This window comes from Otolemur garnettii, unplaced genomic scaffold (genome assembly GCF_000181295.1).
Source record: "Otolemur garnettii isolate 467f Iridium unplaced genomic scaffold, OtoGar3 scaffold00011, whole genome shotgun sequence".
In the NCBI taxonomy this organism is placed as follows: Eukaryota; Metazoa; Chordata; class Mammalia; order Primates; family Galagidae; genus Otolemur; species Otolemur garnettii.
In genome coordinates this window covers 14,846,444-14,869,113 of record NW_003852406.1, presented here as the reverse complement: position 1 = coordinate 14,869,113, position 22,670 = coordinate 14,846,444, and the positions used below count along the sequence as shown (strand labels likewise).

At 42.7% G+C, this 22,670-nt stretch overlaps 1 protein-coding gene across 1 annotated transcript in view; it reads right to left on the bottom strand.

Annotated features, from left to right (window-relative positions):
- TLN2 (talin 2) overlaps window positions 1-22,670 on the bottom strand; it is a 251,014-nt gene that overhangs the window by 218,995 nt on the left and 9,349 nt on the right. The gene's annotated exons all lie outside the window — the stretch shown is intronic.

Here is a 22,670-nt window from a genome sequence, read left to right as displayed (position 1 = left end):
TCTCCATCCTGTAGTCGCATCCACACACACTGTTTCCAAATAAGGCCACATTCTGAGGTTTGGGGTAGACAGGAATTGGGGGTGGGGAGACACGATGCAACCTCCTCCATGTTAGTGAAAAGTTAAGTGGAACTCTTACGGCAAGAATTACCTTGATATAAAAATAATTTCTATAGAACTCTGAAAATGCAGACTATGCAGCCTCCTACATTGTTAGTGAAAAGTCAAGTGGAACTCTTACGGCAAGAATTACCTTGATATAAAAATAATACTTTCTGTAGAATTCTGAAAATTCAGAATACCATCTCCATGGGCATCCCTGAAACTGGAGAATGGAGTATGTGAGCAACACATATATAAGGAGATAACGCTTCTCTCCTATAGGGAAGTGAACTGCAGGGAGGCAGGAGAAGCCTTGGCAATGACTCTTCCCACACCAACAGTTCCTCCAACGCTTCACTCTTCTCTAAGGGGGCAGAGAGCTGTGGCATCAGAAGAAAGCATGGGAAGTAGCTGACGTTACTCAGGAAAAGCACACACTACCGCCTCCCTCCTTGCACCTCCAACCCAAAAAGATGTGTAGCTGTCAGACCGCTTCTAAAGCCTACTGTCTTTGCTATGATCAGTGAAAAAAATCAAATGTTTCCCCTTCTAGGCAACGTAAATTAATCCAAACTGAGAACAGAAAGCAGGGCACAGCATAGGCCTCAGACAGTAATGCTAATTTGCTTCTCCAAGTTACTCTACAAGAATTAAAAGCACTACTAGTCAAGCCTGTAAACTAGTTTGTATGGCCTGAGTTTAACGCGTAGCGTTACCAGCAACTAAAGAGGAAGGCCACTTATTTTTTTTTTGAGACAGAGACTCAAGCTGTCCCCCTGGGTAGAGTGCTGTGGCATCACAGCTCACAGCAACCTCCAACTCCTGGGCTCAAGCGAGTCTCCTGCCTCCACCTCCCAAGTAGCTGGGACCACAAGCGCCCGCCACAACGCCAGGCTATTTTTTGGTTGCAGCCATCATTGCTGTTTGGCGGTCCGGGTTGGATTCGAACCCACCACCTTAGGTGTATGTGGCTGGCGCCTTAGCTGCTTGAGCCACAGGTGCCACGCCAAGAGGAAGGCCACTTAAACAACACGTGGTTTCTCACCAAACCTTTCTCCTGGAAGCATGAGGCTAGGAAAGGTTGTCAAGTCTTCAGTACAAGATTGCACTCTAAAACGAACACATCAGGAGCAACAAACTGTAACGCTTCAGAAAACCCTTGCACATCTGTGGATTCTCTAGGTTGGAGGCATCAGCCACCCTCATAATAAAAGTATTTCCAAGAAGGAAACAGCTGACGGTCTGACTCACTCAGCTCCCTCTACTCTGTTGCTTCTAACCACTGGATGGATGCAGACACAGGGCCCCGAAAACGTATTAGTCATGACAAGCGGTCCACAGCCAGCACCTGGGGCTTCAGGGGAAATCAGAGTCCCCAAATACACACAGAAAGCTTTTTAACATAAACCAACTCACAATGATCACATCCAAGCCCTCTAACCAGGAGTTTCTGTTGTGTCACATGTAAATACCAGGGGTCCATGGTTTTAGTCGCATGACAGGGGCTGAGTGTCCACTGGGCAGTAGGATCTGACCTCTGAGCTCACCTGGGCCTAGAGAATGGGGGCCTCCCTGTCTAGCCCTGAGGGGTGGAATCACTGGGGTGGGGTGGTTTGGGGAGGGGTGGGGAGAAGTGGAGAAGGGGAAGAAAAGAATTAAGTTAAAAATAACATTTCAAATCCTGTACTAGAAAATAGTGAATTTGGACATAGTTCTCTCAGAACACATGAAGAAAGAGGAAAACTTTTCAAACTAAATTTCAAACTAAAAGTAACACTAAGAAAAATATTTCCCAGCGTTTTGGGCCACTAAGATCCTTCAGGCTGTTACTGAAGAAGCCAAAAGCTTATGAGAGAATCACCTGACAGATCAATCAGCCAGGACAGCTTGACCTTCAAGATTCTCCCCTTTGTTTTCAGAAATGACCTTTCCTCTGGAAGATGACAAACTCTGTCCCTGGTCTGACACTTTATAAGCTACAGGGTCTGCTTCTCCTAACTATCAGAAAGTGCAAATTCCTTCCTTTACTTCTTTAGGACGAAAATCTTTCTCCTATATGCACCTGCTTTAGAGAAATGCATCTGGTTCAAGAAAACCAAAAAGAACAGAAACCCCAATGCAGGGACATGCAGTGTAACAGGCAGGCGGCGGTCACCGCTGCCTGATTCAGTGGAGGGGGTGCAGGGTGGCGGCAGGGCCTGTTTGTATGAGATGGCCTCTTTGCTCCAGATGCGACAGCCAACACAGGGGAGCTCGCAGAGGCATGACAAAGGGGTGAGAGAGCCGTGTGTCCCCCTGCTTCAGTTCCAGTTGTGTTTCTTCTTTCTTCAGTCTGCTAACAGCTCTTTATAAACGAGTCATCAATGACAGGCAAGTGCCTCAGTGTATCAGATTAGGAAGGAAAACCATCAAAATCACTTAGGCAGCCTGAGAGACCAAAACCAGAAGGTGACCACCAAGGGGCATCGTCCAAGGGGCAGTCCATGTCAAAGTCACTGTGGTCATCTTCAGGAAGGCCCTCTGCAGTCATCCATAAGACACAGGTGGCAAAATAAATGTGGCCTGGCTAACTTCTGACTTCTTCATGGATATACTTCAGCTGCTGTATGATTTTTTTCCAAATGCATAAAGCCTACAGGACAAAAATAAAGGAGCAGAGCCCACTCCTGATGATGTCTGTGCATGGTGACTTTTAACGGCCAGTCCAAACAGTCTGAGCTCTAAGAAGCCTTGCATTCAACTCCAAACCCCAACTGGGATGTCTCAAAGACATGCAGCATTGCTTGGCCATATCTCTTTATCTGAGCTGTAGAAAATCCTTTAAGACATGCACACAGGTAACATCTTCTACACTGCCAGAGCCGATCCAGACGGGAAGGGTCACACGGGTCAAAAGAACATGGAATCTCTGTCTGCTCTTTTACAAAATTATTAGTTATCAAGGGCTTTCTAAGAAGAGACCAATGAGACAACTCAAGACCAGATGAAAAAGCAATAAATGGGCAGCACCTGTGGCTCAAAGGAGTAGGGCGCCGGCCCCATATGCCGAGGGTGGCAGGTTCAAACCCAGCCCTGGCCAAAAACTGCAAAAAAAAAAAAAAAAAAAAAAAAAAGAGCAATAGAACTATTTTTTTTCATAAAGGTTGAATACAGTGACATTAAGAATCAAAGAGATAAATGTCCAGATGAAAGGGCAGATGCTCTCTAACTACATGAGATTCCCAGTGAAACGGCCCACAGAGTGTGAGAGCTGGGGAGAAACTTGTACCACCACTAGGAGCCAGGGTACATCCTATCTAGAAATATTGATTGCAGAAGAAAATACATTGAGAGTAGTAAAGAAAATGTTGAGAAGATGGAAACTTGCTTGCCAGACAGTAAAACCAACTTACAAAGTTACAATAATTACATCCTAGATGGAGACTTTACCTCTTTCATGTCTACATGGATGGAGCTGGAACATATTCTTCTTAGCAAAGTATCTCAAGAATGGAAGAAAAAATATCCAATGTACTCAGCCCTACTATAAAACCAATTTATAGCTTTCGTATGAAAGCTATAACCCAATTATAGCCCAAGAAGAAGGGGAGGGAAGGGGAGGGGGGAGGACGGGTGGAGGGAGGGTAATTGGTGGGACCACACTTACAGTGCACCTTACAAGGGTACATGTGAAATTTACTAAGTGTTGACTATAAATGTCTTAACACAATAACTAAGACAATGCCGTGAAGGCTATGTTAACCAGTTTCATGAACATATTTCAAATTGTATATAAAACCAGCACATTGTACCCCATGACTGCATTAATGTACACAGCTATGATTTAATAAAAAATAATAATAATTACATCTTCATGCTGGTACAGGACAGATAAATATGACAGGATGCTTGGTGCATATACAATGTTCCCATGTACACTCATATGACTCAATTCCTCATACTGGGAAAATTCTTTCTAAGTAAAAACAAGGCAAGAGAAGAAATCACAAAAAGATTTCACAATGTAAAAAGTAAAAACACTGTAAAATGATGGCAGAAATAATGAACTTTGAAAACATTTTTGTAGACTGGACACAGTGGCTCATAACTATAATTCCAGAGCTTTGGGAAGCCAAGGCGGGAGGATCACTTGAGTCCAGGAATTCAAGACCAGCCCTGGGAACACAGCAAGACCCTGTCTCTAAAAAAGAAAGAAGATAAAATTAGCTGGGCATGGTGGTGCGTGCCTGTAGTCCTGGCTGGGGAGGCTTTATTTTACATAACATGTCTAAAGGTTACTATTAATATTTAAAAGACAGATACTATCTAGAACTAAAAAACTCAATCAGAATATAAAACTAATACACTGACACAAAATGGTTAGAGAAAAGTAATACATTTTCCATCAAAGAATAAATACAAATGGCAAGGAAATAAACAGAAATAAAGTTCATCCTCAATAAGACTTTCATTTGATCTTAGCCAAAAGGCCGAGAAGGGATATTTTCAAAATACAAATCCAAAAAAGGTATTCTCTATTATGCTTGCAAGGATCTGGATACTCAACGTGTTGGCAAGAAATATGAAGAAACACATACTCCCCTCCAGAACAAGTATAATCTTTTTAGCAATCAATATGTTAGTATTATTTGAGGGTCATAAATATGACCACACTCTCTGAACTGATAATTTCATTTTTAGGAACTCACTAAAGTGAATAATTAAAGATAAACACAAGTACTTATGGCTCAAGATATTCATCACTGCTTTTTGTTCATAAGCAGGATTCAAAATGATAGGAACTCACTTATACACATACATATGTGTGCATGTGCATCAAAGAGTAGAAGAAAATCCACTTAAATGTTAACGGTGAATTTTATTACCTTTAAATTGGGGCTTTATAAGTGATTTATAGTTTGCCGTGTTTCAATTTCCTACAGTGCGCACATACAGTAGCTGGTCTCATCATCAACCTCGTCTTAAACGACTCGCCAAATGCAAGGCTACCTACTTTTGGTGGGTGGGCTGTAGTCGCCATTAACTGGGAAGCCTGCTAGAGTCTGTTTTTAAACCTGTTCCAGCTCATTATATTCATTCTGCGATTACGTATTTAACTATGGCATGGGCCAAAGAAATATCAGTACAAAAAAAAGGGGTTGCTGTTTGTATGAAGACTCAGTATGATGCTTTTGTGAGTCACTGAAAAGGGGAAATTACTGTCAGACAGCTGTCAAGGTATTGGGAGTTTTTTTAATACAAAAGGAGTACACAGTCAGATTACTTCTTAAATATCTTTTAAATTCACACTCCAGTTTAAAGAATCTTAAACTAGGAATTGTAAACTCCACAGCCCTGGAGTGATTTAGGATGAAAAGATGTTACAAAAGGCACGAGAACCACATTCAGACAAGTCTGTTGGAAGACACATATTTTTTTAGGTCACAATGTAAATGTGTATGTTTCAGGTTAAAACTCTGTAGGCTTCTCGCTTGTAACTTTTTCTAACAAATTACAATTATGTTGACAATTACTGTAAGGCAGGTCACGTCAAATAAGGCAGTTTCCTTTGCATTCCTTTTATAACGGGGAAGGAAGGAAACGTTCTTTGAGCAGAGAGTTGGTGGGACAGGGGGAAGGAGAAAGGAGGAAAGAATGAGAAAGCCAGAAACTCCCCACCCCACCCCCTAACAAAGCTATTTACATTTCCAAAAGGAAAACCGAAAGTCTGCAAAAACTTTTAGAATATTTAGATAATGCAATGGCTGATTATAAGGTCAATGCAGTAATTATAGAGGCTTTTACCTGCTACAGAGAGCTTGATTGAAAGACAGAAGAGTCAGTAATTCAAATTCTCTTGGACCTATTATTCCCCAATAAATCCTAATAGAAAACTACAAATTCTTAAAGAAAATAGAATAGCTAATAAATGATTTAGTAAGTGTTTGCTGAAGTTAGCTGCTGAATTTGGTGTTCCATCAACAGAGCAAACCAGTTTTGTTTTGTTTTTCGTTATAGTAGGCCTGATTTTAAAAACCATTTTTATTGAGATATAACTGACATACAATGAACTACATATATTTATGTAAGTATTTATTTATTTATTTATTTAGAGACAGAGTCTTACTAGGTCACCCTCGGTAGAGTGCTGTGGCATCACAGCTCACAGCAACCTCAAACTCGGGCTTTAGCAATTCTCTTGCCTCAACCTCCCAAGTAGCTGAACTACAGGCGCCTGCCACAGTACTCTGCTATTTTTTTTTTTGTTGCAACTGTCGTTGTTTAGCTGACCAGGGCCAGGTTCTAACCCCCGACGCTCGCTGTATGTGGCTGGCGCCCTAACCACTGTGCTATGGGTGCCAAGCCTTAAGTAAGTTTTTATATCTGTATACACTTATGAAACCATCTTGACAACGAAGATCATGATACAGCCATTAGCCCCAGAAGTTTTCCTATGCCTTTGTAACTTCACCCTCCACAACTCCCACTTCCCCGTATACTTAGGCAACCACACATCTATTTCCTGTCACTATCCATTAGTTTGCATTTGTCCAGGATTTTATATAAAAGGAATCAAATAGCATATCCTTTTGTTGGGGGGGGGGCTTGGCTTTGTTCATTCAGCATAACTATTTGAAGACTAATCCTTGTTGCATATACTAATAGACCATTTGTTTTTATTGCTTGGTCTTTCTCTGTTAAATGGATGTAACACAATTAATAGACGTCCTTCCATATACAGATGGACATTTGGAAAGTTTGCAATGTGGAGCTGTTACAAATGAAGCTCACAGTGGCAAACAGATGTGTCCAACGGCCTGCCTTTGACATTCACGTCCAAGTCTTTGGAAGGACATGTCTTATGTTTCTCCTGAGTAAATGTCAAACAATAGAATAACCAGGACATGTAATAAATATATGTTTAATTTTGAAGAAATGGCCAAACTTTTCCAAATAAGTTATACCATTTTTCCATTCCCATAGACAGTGTGCATGTGAATTCCATTTGCTCCAGGGGACCAAGCTGTGTGTATGTTTTGTAGGACACAGGATCTTTTGTCTACTTAACATATGCTAAACTCAGAATCCGCCTACTTTATAGAACTGGGGCCTAAGTTGATCCTTCTAAATATAAATACAAAGGTACATTTTAAATTTCTGCCCCCTCCCTGCAGGACAGAGTATAATGAAAGACAGCGAAGTATATCAAAAAGGACAAAAGATACATTTATCGTTCATCATGTGCCTGCTTCTGTGTATGCCATCTAGTAAATACCCCAGAACAAACCTATAAGGAGTAGGTACTAAAATTAAGCCATCCTTCCCATTTTATAAGAAAACCATGGTCACCAAGCTAACCTGGAAGTGGCAGAGCCAGGATTTAAATTCACAAGTCTAGGTACTGTGCTCTTAACTATACCCTCAGCTACCAGCTACACATTCCCAAATGCTGGTCTTTTATCTTACAGGAAATAGCCCTAAGAATTGTCCCTAGCATGTCTTTCCAGTTCTACCTGAGAGGTAAGTGATTTCAAACCTTTAAACGAGTTCATTTAATAAGCCCTGGGATATCATTTTGACCTATCACAGCAAATGCTGAATTCTTTATAAGACCAGCATTTCTACATAATATAAAATCATCAGAGCAATAACAGAATGGATGTTGATTAATTCAATCCAGTAGATGTCACCTATTAAGTGCAAAAGTCAGTCCTAAGAAGTAAAAAGGCATTATTCAAAGAACATGGCTTATTTTTTAACAGACTGCTTTTCTGGTATAAAGGAGGGGGGAAAACCCTCATGAGCAGGCAGACTCATTATCCACTGTATCTCAGACTGCTGTGGTTTTTCAAAGTCCAATCCAGTTACTAAAGGGCCGTCCACAAAGACCCAGGGCTGGAAGATAACCAGGTCAGCAGTGTGTTGTGTTTTAAAAACACCCCAGCATTTGTTGCCAGAGCTCTAAAAGGGTAAAAACAGAGGGTGAATGTGCAGCTACCTCTTTGTCTGAAGAGAGCCTACGAGTCCAGCAGGGACCGGGGATGGTGCCTGCATTCAGGACACAGAAGGAGAACACCACTTCCCAGCAGACACAGACTGTGATGTTGACCGTGTTATCCAGAATATCGATTTATAATCAAAAAAAGAAGAGAAAGCCTGGAAAAATAATCAGCATCTCCCCAGCACTCTGACAAAAGGAAAGGAAATTGCTCTTTTAGCAAGATCATGTATAGGCAAAGGGATCAGAGTGAAGGAAGATTGCTGAATGACAAATGAACACATACTTAATACCTCCGATCTGCAAAACACGGCACCAGGCTGGGGCTGGGCAGGTGGGGAGAAGGTTGGTTAGACACAAGCAAGAGGTAGGAAACAAGATCTCTACCCCCAACTTGGAGTTTATTCTGAAGTTAGGGAAAGGGCCTATTCTTCAGAAAAAAAATCAAAACATACTCATAGAAATACAGTAGAAGCTCCATAGTTGACCACCTCCCTACAGTGACCACCACCTTAAGCTGACTTAATTTTCATAGATCAGACATGCACCACATGTATGTAACGGTACAGTAGGCCTAGTTCCTTACGTTGAAAGCTTCCGTTGACCAGTTTCTTACAGTCCCTTGAGTGGTCAACTTATGGAGGCCCCAATGTAGTTTAGTCAGCACTGACATTGTCACAAAGTACAGCCTCTTGCTAAGTACAGGTAGTCCCCTTGTTATAAATGTCCAACTTACATGCAACTCACCTTACGAACAGAAGCTATTATAGTAAGTTCCTGAGTTACAAACATCCAACTGATGTACGACTTGCACTTACAAACAGAGGCAATAGATAAATGTATTTATTCCAACAAACATGAATTCAACTTAAGAACAAACCTATAGAATAGAACCTGTCTTGTTCATAAACCCAGGGACTGCCTGTCCATCTAAAATGCTGTCTCATTTAATACTCAGAAAAATCATGTGAGGTAGGCACTGCTTTTATTTCCATTTTACAGATTATTAAATGAATTGGTCAAAGTTCCATGACTTGCCCCTGACCATACAACTAGTAAGTGGTAGAATCCCCAACATGGCTCTGTTCAACTGCAAAGCTGACGGTCTTAGATACAAGCTTACAAAAACTCGCCAAAACGCCTGTTCAGTCAGTGGTGTACAATTATACTCCTAGCTACTTGGGAGGCTGAGGTAGGAGGATCGCTTGAGCACAGGCAAGATGCAAGAGCAAGTCTCTTTAAAAACAGAACAAAACAAAAACTCTCCAAAGCCTTCAGAAACTCATGGGAGAATGATCCTCTGGGCAGAGAAGGCCTATAAGATTTCCTACATGCTTCTAAGGAAACAGAAGAGAAAGAGCCAAGAGCATTATAGGAGAAGGAAAGGACATCTGGGCAACCATTTGGTAGAATGTGGTCAAATAAAGTCCAGATAAATAAAGACAGAAGCTGGGCAACCATTTGGTAGAATGTGGTCAAATAAAGTCCAGAGCCACACACAGGGTTCACGCCTATAATCCTAGCGCTTTGAGAGGCCAAGGCAAGAGGATCACTTGAAGCCAGGAGTTCAAGACTAGACTGGGCAACATAACAAGACCCCAACTCTGTGTCTACAAAAAAATAGACAAATTAGCTGGGCCTGGTGGCCTGTGCCTGTAGTTTCAGCTACTCAGGAGGCTGAGGCAGGAGGATCGCTTGAACCCCAGAAGTTGGAGGTTGCTGTGAGCTATGATGATGCCACTGCACTCAAGCCTGGGCAGAGCAAAGTCTTGTCTCAAAAAAAAAAAAAAATGAATAAATATAGCCCACAACTGGTCACCAGTTACTTCACATGCCAGGCTCTGGGGACATAGTAATCTATAAATCAGATACAGTCTCTGCCCTCCAGAGACTTCCTGTCTACAAAGAGACAGTACCTCTAATACCTCCAAGAAGAGTGAGTCTCCCAGCCGGGGACATTTTCCTAAAGCTCTGGCACAACTTATGATCTCCTACCGTCTATACCTAAATCTAGAATAAAAACAGTGGACGTTTCTGTTTCCCATATGGCACGGTACTGCCATAAAAGTCAATAACATCAACTCAGTTTTCAAGTCTTAGGCCTCACCAGCTTTGAAATTTTTTTTCCTTAAAGTTCATAATAATTATATTGTTTTAACTTATGAGAATAAAAAGAAGATTTATAAATATGTTAATGTCATTCTATTTTAAATTGGCACAATACAGAATCAGAAAAGAAATGTGATCATAAGACCCCTCCCCTTCTCACCTCCTGCACTGAAATTCAGCCCTAAAGCCATCAGATGGGAAAGGGTGGGGTAAATGCCAACAGGAGGTGTGGGAGGCTGTTCCAAGGTGGCCCAGAAGAGGGGAAAACTTAGAGAAATCCTAAAGTGAACAAATACATGTGTCAGATAAGCTCCATTCAGGCATGAATTATTATAATGTTGTTGGCCATGAGTTCCATGTTAAGGAATTAACAATATCTATTAAGTGAGGTGTCTTTAAATAAAAACACATATAAAACAGGATTACATACTGATTAGCTGAAAAAATGTGTGACCTGAGGCCTACAGGAACCTAATCTTGTATTTCCCATAGAAGCAAGAGTTCAGTATTCACTAATTCAGTGTTCAAAGCAGCTTTATATGCCATAACCACTGTAAACGAACAGAACCAATGGGGCCTGGCGTGGTGGCATACACTTGTATTCTTAGCACTCTGGGAGACTGAGGCAGGAGGATCACTTGAGCCAGGAGTTCAGGGTCAGATCCCAACTCTACTAAAAATAGGGAAAAAAAAAATAACCAGGCATTGGGGTGGTGCCTGTAGTCCCAGCTAGTTGGTAGGCTGAGGCAAAAGAATTGCTCGTGCCCAAGAGTTTGAGGTTATTGTGAGCTATGATGCTACAGCAGTCCATGAAAGGTGACAAAGTGAGACTTTCTCTCTCAAAAAAAAACAAAAACAAAAAAACTGAATTCCTCAGCTCTGTCCACTGAGGTCTGGGAGGAAGGATACCCAATAGCAAAGAGCACATTTAATGCTCAGATCTTGGCTTCTAATTACCTTTCCTTGGTCATGAAACAAACCATAGCTCTGTGGGTAGAAAAAAAACAAATCAAAAAGAAAGATTCTAGGGCTGGAGAAGAGAAAGCACAAGATGACCCTGCCAGAAAGTAAAAATGTATTTAAAGAATGACGGAGAGACGTCAAAAGCACATAGTTTGAAAGAGCACCCACTGGCCAAATTGAGGACAATTTCAACATAATGATAGTAGATTATGGCTTATTGAGCTCATGATGAAACATGAGTCCATACTGATCAAATGAACAAATAAAAGGAACTCATGACGAGTAACGGGGATAGTAACGTAATTTCAAAGTACCTCCCCCCCAAATGCTCATTCAATAGAACAGGAAAAAGAGTAATCTTTACAGAGGCAAGTGTTGGCCAATATCACCTCAATCAAGTGACAAGGTGACCCTGGTCAGTGACAGGACAAGTAGAGACTGTGCATGATGAGATAGGGTACAAAAAGAACACGGCATCATTTCTGCCATACTCCTGACAAAGGTCAGCATGAGCTGAATTGAATAATGAAGAAAAGCACAAACTGAGGGGTACTCTGCAAAATAACTGGCCTTCCATCTTCAAGAGGGTCACAGTCATGACAGGCAAGGAAAGACTCAGGACTGTTCCAGATGGAAGGAGTCTAAGGACACGTGACAAGTAAATGCAACCTATGACTCTGAACCTGACCCTCCTGCCGTAAAGGATGTGAGTGGGACATTTGGTGAAACTCAAATGGCGTCTGAGGGTTAAATGACAGCAATTTTGATGATTGTACTGTGGTTATGTTCAAGAATGTCCTTTTGTAAAAAAAATACCTGCTAAAATAAAAGTAATCTCCGGTGATTGTGCATTAGGTCAGCAACTTACAATCAAATGGTTCAGGGAATTATTCTTTGTGCTGTACTTTTGGCTTCTCTGTGTGTGATCATTGCTAAGTCTTTCTAAAGTATTTTTTTTTAAGGATGGATCGCCTAGAATAGTCAGTGGGTAGCATAAGGGAGGAAGGCAGGAGGCATATGTGCCTATTACCCTTCACCTCCCCACTACCACCACAAGCCCACAAACTCCCCAGACTGCTACCCTGCTCTGCCCTCCCATGCACAGCTGGTGTGCCTGCGAGAGCTCTCCACACAGGTCTCCAATTACACATCTTATTCCTTCTGCCCAGCCTCCACCAGAGCCTGTGATGGCCAAGTTCATCACCTGTCTGGACAGCACTGGACAAAAGTAGCTACTCTAGACGGCTCCCTGTATCATTGAAACCCATCCCTTTTCAGTCCCCCAAACAAGCTCTTGTTTGCTTGAACATCACTGAACTCTCTCCTAGTTCCTCCGCTCCTCTTACTCCACACCCCTACCTGGCCAACTTCGCCTGCCCTCAGGACTTGCACCCACCAGACCCGCAGATAGAGGCCGCAATTCTCCCTTATCCAAGTCTACTTTCTATCGCCCCAAGGTCTTTAACAAGCTTATCAAATTCATCCTTATTTTTTTCTTTTCTTGAGACAGACTCTCACTCTGTTGCCCAGACTAGAGTGCCATGACATCATAGCTCACAACAACCTCAAACTCTGAGCTCAAGAGATCAATCCTCCTGCCTTAGCCTCATGAGTATTTGGGACTCTAGGTGTCTGCCACAATGTCCAGCTATTTTCTTCTACTTTTGGTAGAGATGGGGGTCTTGCTCTTGCTCAGGCTGGTCTTGAGCTCAAGTGATCCTTCCCCCTCAGCCTCCCAGAGTGCTGGGATTATAGGTTGAGCCACCACATTCGGCCTCAAATTTATCCCATCAAAAAATGAACTGAGCACCTCTCCCTTGCACCCCTTCCCAACGTGCTCCCCTCCTGTGTCTCGGACCTCAGTGGCTCCAAGAGCCATCCAGCTGCCACAGCCAGAGGTGGAAGCATCATCTTTGATGCCACTTTCTCCCTTATTCCCACATCTGATCACCCAAGTCCTGACCATTTTATCCCCTCAATAGCTCTCAAATCTGTACTCTTCTCTCACTCCAGAACACTGTCATCCATCACCTCCTGCACAAATTACTGCAACGCCATCCCAGCCGGGCTGCTCACCTGCACCTCTTTTTTTTTTTTTTTTGAGACGGAGCCTCAAGCTATCCCCCTGGGTAGAGTGCCATGGCATCACGCTCACAGCAACCTCCAACTCCTGGGCTCAAGCGAGTCTCCTGCCTCAGCCTCCCAAGTAGCTGGGACCACAGGCGCCCGCCACAACGCCTGGACATATTTTTTGGTTGCAGCCATCATTGTTGTTTGGCGGGCCCGGGCCGGGGATTCGAACCCGCCACCTTAGGTGTATATGGCTGGCGCCCTCACTGCTTGAGCCACAGGCGCCGAGCCCTCACCTGCATTCTTACTGCATTTCAGTACACTCTCTACATCTCAGCCAGTGGGCTTCTGAAAAATTCCAATCTGACCACAGCTCACTCAGTGTAAACCCCTTACTGGATGCCCACTGTTCTTAGAGAAAAGTCTAAACACCCCTCCCCCCTACTAAGCATTACAAGACATACCTATCAACTCCAACTCTGTCCTAAATTCTCTGTGCCAACTATATAAAAATATTTCCCTCTGTCAATAATGTTGCCAATATCCAGCAAAATGCCTAGTGCTTTGTAGATGCTCAATAAATGCTTGTTGAATGAATGAATGAATCTATTAGATGGGGTAGATGATAGGCTAACTTAACATTTCACTCAAACTCAAGTCTTCAGATAGAGCAAAGTATTAAACACAACTCAATTTTTTAGCCAAGGCTTAACAAAAATGGCAGAAAGAGTTTGCACAAAATAATTAGCAGCTCAAGTCCAAGGTCCTTGAGGTTAAACATTAGAGATGGAGGGAAACACTTGCTCACAGCCAAGCAAGCAGTAGTTATAGCTGGCTTCACAGGCCATAGCAGGACCCAATCCCACTACACTTACTGTATGGGGCACATTGCCCACGCTGTGCAGATAGCACACTCAAGAAGAGGGAGACAGAAAACCCAGGCACACCCAGATACATACACACACACAAGGAGGGAAGTGTGGAAGCCAAGCCTATTTCACACAGGAGGCCAATAAACTCTAGGGATTGAAGACCAAAACATAGCTAAAAACCAAATGGAAACCATCTACAGAAATTCCCTGGGAACTCACCAGTGTGGAGGATCACTTTGAACCTTTTGTTTATTACTCCTTATATTTTCTCTAAAGCTGCATGAGATCCAGCCATTCTGGAGGCTTTGAGAAGTAAGACCAACATGCTCCCAGCGATTGTTACTTGCCCTACTTTAGTAATCACTAGAAGTCAAAGGAGAGATGGAGTCAAGAAAGAAAAATGCAAAGGCAACAGAATTAAGGCCATTTCATTTTGAAAAGATCATGGAAATGGAAGCAGTAATCTTGTTAAGGTGGGGTAGTGCGGGTGGTCTGCCATCGTTCTCTCAAGCCTCAGGAGTAGGTCTCAATGTCTGGAGGACAACAGAAAGCTACTGTGACTTCTATGACCCCATGACTGCTCAGATGCTGACTACGCTTTCACAGAACTCTTTTCCCTGGAGGAAACAGAAAGTCTAATAGAAATCCAAGGGTACTTGAAGGGCAGGAAAATGTCCCACAAGCAAAAAAAGGAATCAACATCCAAGGGACCTGTGTTACAGGCAAGAAAATTATTGCTGCAGAGAGACACACGTAGCCAAACCACACAGAAAATACATCAGGAGATGACCAAAGGTACAGAAGAGCCTCAGGCACCAGTGGTGATGATGGTGATGAGGACGATGATGGTGGAGGTGTCCCTGCCACACCCAGCGCAGCAGCACCAGACCACCCACCACGGCACCAGACCTGCGCGGAGCATCATTTCACAACACGCCGGGAGACAGGCACAGAAAGGTCCATGCTTGACGAAAATGTACAGCTCTATCAAGCGGTGGTGTTATGACTTGAATCCAGGTCTGCCCAATTTCAAAATCAGTGACCCTCTCCTTGAAGTACACTTTCTACTTACTCACTTGTGACTGTTCCTGTTCAGAAAAACAAAAAGGTTGTGCCTGGAAGTCAGGAAGTTAGCCAGCAATACGGGGAGCAAACGCTGTGTCAGTACAGTACACATGGCATAGCTCCGTAAATGCTTACGTGAGGTGACCAGGACAGTATTTTCACCTGCCATCCTACAATTAAATGCTGCCTTTGAGGTCTCAACTCCACCATCGCCGACCTTTTTACTATCAAAACATAGGTATTCCCTTCCTAGTATGATTCACAACAATTTCAACTTAAAAGAGATCCTTTTGAAACAGCAAATATTGCCTTCCTAGGTTCTCTCAGTCATCAGTAGCATAATTCACTGATTAGTCAACTAGTGACACTGCTATACAGGAGTAACCCCAGTTACCGTTACCTCTGGACAGCTCTATCAGAAGGCCTGCACATATCTAAGGAAGAGAAATTCTGATTCTCTGCCCTGCAATGCCTGTGGTAGCATGCACATGTGAAGAGACACTGCATAGAGTTGGAAAAAATGGCAAAGACCCCAGATTGGTTCACTTGCAGCATGGAAAGGGTGCAGACCTGAACATTACATGTTGCCCAGACCCCTTTGCTGCTGTGGTGTCCAACACGACATAAGACATACCAGGAGGATGGGCTCATAGGTGACTCTGATTTGGAACTGGGTCATAGGGAACAAAGGCAGAACTCAAGGGCCTGGCTGAGAAGCCACATCTCTCTACGCAGGAGGCAGTGTCTGAGCTAGAAGCTCAAATACCAGTTCCCAATTCAACAGCTTTCCATGGCAATTACCACAGCAACTTTCCTGATTCTGGTAGGAAAAACTGGTTCTGGGGGCGAGGAGTATCCTAGAAGCTTAGCCTAAAGCCTTTTCCTCCAAAACTTCCAAGAATTCTAGAAGCTCTTGCTCCCCTACATCAAATCTACTTCCACTTTAATTCCCTAGAGTAGATTCTATGTCCAATACAGGAAATGTGAACAATAACAAGCAGCTCATTGCTTTTACTAGTTTATTAAATCTGCAGAATATTAGGGATAAAATACTCAGCCACGAAGGACTAAAAAAAAAAAAAAAAACCACAAACTTGATTTATTTTAATTATATTTTTGTATAATACCATTTGGGATAGGCTAATTCATATAAACTACAGTATTACCCGGTTTTATAAACCTAAACCTCCACTGTAATTCACCTCATTCATAAACATGAGCGAACTTGACCTACTTTCTGACATATGCAGCTCCTTCTCGTCTGCATTAATCTGCAGTGACATTTTAAAAGGTGCTCTAATAATTTCCATTATATGAAAATGTACTTTTCATTTACCTCATCTTTGATTTTCCTCCCGCAAACAAAATACTATTTTCTCAACAGTTTGCCGGCAAATGTAGTAAGGAACAAGATAGACAGCTATTAACCTTTGAAGGGGCTCCATATTGGGTTTCACAAGGATGGGAGAATCTTTCCCTAAGTCCCCACAATATGGATGGTGGGTTTGGCTCTCTCTGTATACGATCTGTGGAAAGCTACAGCATACAGTTTCTACATGTAAATATAAATCCCAGATTAAATAATATAATAAGCTCCATGCTACCAGTAGTTCTCCCGTGTCACGTAATAAAAGAAAAAAGAGAGAAGTCCACTGTCCACTCCCACTTCCAACTACACCCACATTGCAACCACTGATCACCGCCTGAACTTGGGCCCCTTCCCTCTTCAATTGTCGACAACCCCTTTGAGCAGGACTCTCCCATGTTCAAAATGGTCTATGGCTTCCCAATGCCTACAGCAGAAGTTGGCACACCACGGCCCACAAGCTAAGAATGGGTTTTTTTTTTACATTTTTAAATGGCTAGGAGGGGGAAAAAACCCAAATTACATTTCGTAATACATAAAAATTACATGACATTCAAATTTATGCGCCCGTAAATCGAATTTTATTGGAACACAGGCACATGCACTTCTGAATTGTCTGTGGCTGCCTTTTTGTGTTCCAACAGTAGAGTTGAGTAGCTGTAACACAGACAGGATCCTAAAAGATTTACAATCTAGTCCTTTATAGGAAAAAGATTGCCAAACCCTGGTTTGCAGTATAAAATCCATAGCTTTTGGCCAGGCAATACAGATCTTTGAAATTCAAATGTAATCGATCTTCCTGTAAGGCTCACTTACTTGAACTAGACAATACAACTTCTGCTCCACTGAAACACCCTTCTCCAACTCTCCCAAATATTATTCCCTTCCCCTTTCTTGCTCGGAGGCTCTGGTTCAATCCCAACAGTCTCTGTAGACATCCTTCTTTGTCTTCATAAAAGGAGTCACACCAAATATACATTTAACTGCCATGAAGTTAAAAAAGAAAAATGATCTTTAAGAGTGCCGTGGCTATTCTCCACAGAACTAGAGAGTAAAAGACAGAAACGACCCACGTGTCCATCTACAGGGCACAGGTCGAATAAGGTAGAACAAATCCAGGCGACAGAGGATGCGTCAGCTGCAGGCAGCAAGGACCACCTCTGTGCGCCACTGAGAAATAAGAAGTCAGAGAGACTAAGCGAAAAGGGCGAGGTGGAGACGTGTGTGTCAGCATGCTACGGTCTCACTGAGAAGAGAAGGAGAGGCAAATATGAAAGCTTGCTGCACAGTGGCACAGCCATATGTATACAGTATACAGTTTCTTTCCGTATGGAAAGAAACACAAGGGGAGCAGGGTGAAGAAGAGAAGGCGAGAACAACCCCCGGACTGAGCCACGCCTGTGCACTGCCGCATTCCCTAGTCCAGTGCCCAAGACCCGCTGCCGTTGCCACCATGCCCAAGATAAAGGCTGGAGGGGAAGCTAAAAAGATGAAGCCCAGGCACAGGACGAACCACAGAGATCTGCAGAGCTGTCTGCTAACCCTGCTGCTCCAAAGCCAGAGGGGAGAGAAGGTACCCAATGGGAAACAGGGAAAAGCTGACACTGGCCAGGAGGGGAATATCCTCAGAAAATGGAGATGCCAACACAGACCAGGCACAGAAAGCTGGAGCTGCCAAGTGGAGTCTGTGTATTTTTGACAATTGCCGCGTACTTTTAGTGACTGTACAGTTTGAAATATACTTTTTTTACCAAGTTTTATAAAAATGCAGAATTTTGTTTTACTTTTTATTTGAAAGCTGTGTTGTTAGCACACAGAACAGATCATTGTTTTTTGAGGAAGGGGCAGACGTCACAAAAGAACGTCTCCAAAGCTAGGCTGATACAAAAGGAAATGTCCTTTCCTCCTAGTTTTGAGAGACTTCCTCTTGGCTCCCGAGAGGAGGGATTCCCTGATGTTGACACATAGCCACCTTGGCACAAATGCCTCATGGTATGGAAAAACTAATTTGTTTTTATGTCCTATTCTCCCTCTGCCTTCAGCATAGTCTTAACTCCCTGAAACCCAGTCCCTCTTGGGACCTGACCCCCAGTAATTGGTTACCAGTAGGTCAAGGAATCTGGACTTTTCCAATAACACTACCAAGACAGCATCCCTCAAAGAGCAGCCGTTCCATTTGTAGATTGCTGGGTCTTCAGATAAATTCTGCCAATTTCACTTCATTTCCTCAAAGTCAGGTAAAAAGTTGTTTTAAAAAACATGCTAAATATGAAATGTCAAACCTCACTTTCACTTTCCCTATTCAGAACACCAGATGCAGACTTCACTGGGTTTCGGAGTGGCTTGCTGATTTTTGGTAGACCACTGAGGAAGGGAGTTTGAAAGCTGCTGTATACTGTTAACATCTGCCCATGTCCTGCCTGAAACACCACGATTGTTTATGAAAAGTATCTTTCATAAAGCTGGATACAGTTTGGCTTGGGGGGAAAAAAAGAAACACAATAAGGGTAAACCTTAATTTTTTCAATTGCTACCTATGGAACAGGAGGAAACAGGACTGGGGTAACAGCAAACCCTTTTAACTATAGACTGAACGTTTGTCTCCCCCACCCCCATTCATATGCTGAAACCTAATCCCCAGAGTGGTATGGGGCAGGGAGGACCTGTGGGGAGTGATTAGGTCATGCTGACTCCACCCTCACAGGATTAGCACCCTTTAAAAAAAGAGGCCCCAGAGCTGCCTTGACCCTCCAGCCATGTGAAGACCCAAAAAGGTAATGCACCATCACCAGTCAGTCTCTGCTGGCACCCTGACCTTGGCCTTCCAGCCTTCAGAGCTGAGAGAAACAAACCTGTTTGTTGTTCACAAGCCAGCCAGTCTACAGCATTTTTGTCACGACAGCCCACATGGACTAAGATGCCTCTGAGTAAGCTGCAATTTATACATGAGACTCTGGAAACCTGGCAATACTGCACATAATTATTTAAGTTAAAAAACAGAACCTAAAATCAATGAATCTAATTATGTATCCACAATCACACAAAGAAGACCTATTCCAAATATCTTTCAGACACAGACTGCCGTGTACGCAGCATGAGATGAAGCAGATAAAAAAATATGATAGCCTCCCTGAGAACGGGATTTGGGGCATAGATGAAAGAACATAGATACAAAATTGATGAGGCTAACTAGAAATCCTGTGTACCTGAACTAATCATCTGTTTCATCTACATACACATATACTCTCTAGTTTTATCTGATGAAAAGATCAGGAAACAATGATGGATTCAGACACAATAAATCAGGCCTGGTATCTACACAGTGCCTTCTGAATACTCAAAGGAACCAGGGATCCTTGGACAAGTAGTGGCAGATCGAAGTCTGAGGCAAGAAATAGGTAACCTTGTGGCATTTGTCACACCAGAAGGTACACAAAACACAGGAGTCACTGTCCAAAGGACTGAGGAGCCCGTTTAAATTAATTTGCACAAGCCAAACATGGGACAATTTGAGCATCAATAAGAATATTCAACTGCAACACATCTGGCCGGGCACGGGGGCTCATACCTGTAATCCTAGAACTTTGGGAGGCCAAGGTGGGCCGATCACCTGAGCTCATGAGTTTGAGACCAGCCTGAGCTAGAGTGAGACCTCATCTCTAAAAAAAATAGCCAGGCGTTGTGGCAGGCACCTGTAGTCCCAGCTGCGCGGAGGTTGAGACAAGAGAACTGCTTGAGCCCAAGAGTTAGAGGTTGCTGTGAGCTATGACACCAGGGCACTCTACTAGGGGTGACAAAGTGAGATACTGTTTCCAAAAAAAAAAAAAAAAAAAGGCAACACATCAATTACCTCTACAGTAAAAATGAAAAAATAAAAACTTTGGTTATAACTTTTGGAGGATGCCATTAGAGAACTAACTGTATAAATAAATAATTGGTAAGAGTAAGTTTCTCTTTGTATAAGTATTCCAGTATATAAATAAGGAAGGGCTGATAGAATTAGGTCATTATTATTTTGTGATCACTAATGAATTAAAGGACATAATCAGTGACCCTCAATGGCCAATAATATAACAAAGAGACTACCAGTCACTATGTATTTCTTAATGAAAATACACAGCCCATGATGTATTCTTGCCAGAGAAAAAAAAAGCCCAAACAATCCAAAATAAACCCCACCAGCCTTGAACCTAACCATACCCTGAGATTTAACTAACAAATCACAGAAAAATACAATGAACAGAGGGGCAAGTTAAATGGTACAACGGGGAACATAATCATAAAAATTCAGACTGCAGCAGTTTCCACCTTGGCCCTACTGACATTTGGGGACAATCTTTTGTTGTATTACATAATGTTTAGCCCTATCAGTGGCCTCTACCCACCAGATGCCACCAGCACCCCCAATGGTGACAACCAAAACTATCTCCAGACATTGTCAGATGCCCCGAGATGAGGAAGGGGCATTATCCCTGTTTAAGAATCTCTACTCTAAAAAATAAACAACCCCACTTCTTCAACAAAGAAATCACAAAGGAGGAGGAAGACGGAGGGGAAACCTATAGCGGACGTGGGAATTAGAGACATACCAACAAACTGCCATGAGTAAATCTTACTCAGATCCTGATTCAAGACACAGGGGGAAAAAGTACATGTATAAGACAATTGAGAAATTATAACGTTAACTTTATGTTGGATGGTATCAAGAAAGTATTAGTAATTTTTATGTTTTGGTGCAATAAGGTAGTGACAGTGTTATCTCATAATATGAGACAACAAAGGTGTGTTTCAAAATAATCTGTAAGAAGGAAGGTGCAGAAAAACCAAAACTGGCTGACAATTAGTCATCCTTGAATCTGGGTGATGAGGACATAGCTCAATGTATAACTCTCTTCACTTTTGAATATGTTTGAAAGTTTCTATTAAAAAAGTATGAATAAGTAAATCTGGCAGGCAGTCCTATTTGCCTTCCCTTCGGTGAGCACATGAGCCCAGAGCGACCATGGGGGAATATAAAAATCTATCATTCGGCTCGGTGCCCGCAACACAGTGGTTATGGCACCAGCCACATACACCGAGGCTGGTGGGTTCAAACCCGGCCCAGGCCAGCTAAACAACAATGACAACTACAACAAAAAAATAGCCGGGCGAGAGATGGAGGTTGTATGAGCTGTGACATGCACTCTACTGTGGGTGACACAGTGAGACTCTGTCTCAAAAAAAAAAAAAAAAACAACTATCATTCTCTGGGCTTGCTCTGATTCTCAGTTTCTCAGCATCGCTTGAGATCCCATCTTGATGTTGAGAGTGAGTCTACTGTTTACAGCAGGAAGACCAGAATACTGGCCTTTAATGTGGTACTTTCCTAAGAGGTGTTTAAGTGCAATTTTATCTATAAGGAATTTTTGCCTTATGTGCTGAATTTAGTTCACCCCAAGGAAGATTTGACTACACCACACCGAAACGTTTACTCATCCTGGAAGGAGCCCAGGTCCTCGGCCCCTCTGTGAGCTGCCCCACCATTCCTCAACAGCCCAGCTCAGGCCTTTATCCTAACTGAGAGGAAGATACACTTCTACCTTGTTCAACCCACTAGGGTTGCCAGTCTTTGCAGCAAAAATTCACACCAACTAACCAAGCAGGAAATTCTACTTTCTCTCGGAAACCTGTTCTACCCCTCGAGAAGTACCCCCTCCTTCCTCTGAACCCTCCTTCTGCTCATCTGTCACTTAGCACAGGTCCCTCTGCGCCGCGCCGTGTTTCTGGAACTACATAAACAGAACAGAACAAAGGCACACAGTTGTAACCTGTACTGCCAATTTCAATTTCCTTCCGAGTTCAGGGTACTGAATCCACTTCCTCTAAATCCTAACTTCTGAGAAGAGAGGCCCACAGAGGGAACCAGGGGCTTACTGCCACGAGTTCAAAGCTTACTCTCTGCGCCTGCATCAACCTTTCCAAAGGGACAGCCCCACCCAGGACAACCCGGGTACCTATGGCCAGAAGTCCTCCCTCAGAGAAGACTCGGTCATCCTTCAACCTTTAGAGGTAAATAAACTGAAGAATATATAATATACTTGGGGAATGTGTAAAATCAGGTACTAAAAAGACTTTTTAAACTTCATTTATTTCCTTTTTTTTTTTT